The sequence below is a fragment of the Fukomys damarensis genome, unplaced genomic scaffold, assembly GCF_012274545.1.
Source record: "Fukomys damarensis isolate Sample0158 unplaced genomic scaffold, DMR_v1.0_HiC HiC_scaffold_27, whole genome shotgun sequence".
Taxonomy (NCBI): Eukaryota; Metazoa; Chordata; class Mammalia; order Rodentia; family Bathyergidae; genus Fukomys; species Fukomys damarensis.
This window is the reverse complement of record NW_022900939.1, coordinates 5,667,244-5,668,187: the sequence shown is the minus strand read 5'-3', so window position 1 is coordinate 5,668,187 and position 944 is coordinate 5,667,244. Positions and strand designations below refer to the sequence as shown.

Here is a 944-nt window from a genome sequence, read left to right as displayed (position 1 = left end):
GAAAAGGGGCGGAGCCACCTGAGCGCGCGCACCTGGCGTGAGCGAGGGCGGGCAGTGGGCGATAGTGCGGCTTCCAAACCCGCCCCCAAGCCGTGTCCAGCAGCCGAACCCTAAACAAATAAAGTCCCTTGTGTGTGGAGAGCGGCGAGTGTGAGCAGAGGGTGGACGAGGGGCGGGGGGGGCTCGGGCTGGGAAGCTTTTTTGGCACTTGGGAGACAGGTGAGGGCCTCAGCAGTCGAACCTGCAGCAGCCCGGGGCGGCGGGGGGGCCCGGGGGAGGCCCCATACCTGCCAACCGCTCGGCCTTGTCACGTTTCACTGGGCTTGCGGAACACCTGCCTGGGGTCAAACAGGACTGAGGTGCCCGGCTGGTGAGCACACCTGTAATCACAGCACTCTGGGAAGCTGAGGCAGGAGGATGGCAAATTCAAGCCCTTCCTGAGCAACTCAGTACTTAGGGAGACCCTAGGTCGTTTTAAAAAGGGCTGACACAGCTCCAAAGCCCTGGCTTTAGTCCCCAGAATGGGGGCAGGGGACAGGCCTGAGGGTAGCCTCTGCACAGGAAGCCACCAAGACAGGTAGACCTCAGCCTCCTTGTGGTGGTCAGGTTTCCCCAGAGTAAAACCAACCCTGGAGCCAAGCAAAACTGCCTGTGTCCTCTGAAGCCTCAGCCACCCCTCAGGCACATTTTCCTGGGCCCCCTTGCCTGCCCACCCCAGCCACTTATTGCACAGCACAGGTCTGGGAGCCTGAAGTCCTGAGGCTTCCCAGGCATCAGACTGCTGCAAGGCTGTGCACAACGGCCCGCCAGTGGGGCTCCGTCCCACCTACTCCATGGAGGGCCCGGGGCCGCCTCTGCTCATCTCTGACCCACGCTCGCGAACTTCCCCTCCACTGCAGCCCCACAGCCTTCCCCGATCCCCAGCCTGAGCACCCACTAACACC

The 944-nt window shown here is 63.0% G+C and overlaps 1 protein-coding gene across 2 annotated transcripts in view; it reads left to right on the top strand.

Annotated features, from left to right (window-relative positions):
• Window positions 1-944, top strand: part of CUNH11orf49 (chromosome unknown C11orf49 homolog) — a 164,132-nt gene that overhangs the window by 162,460 nt on the left and 728 nt on the right. The window lies entirely within an intron of this gene.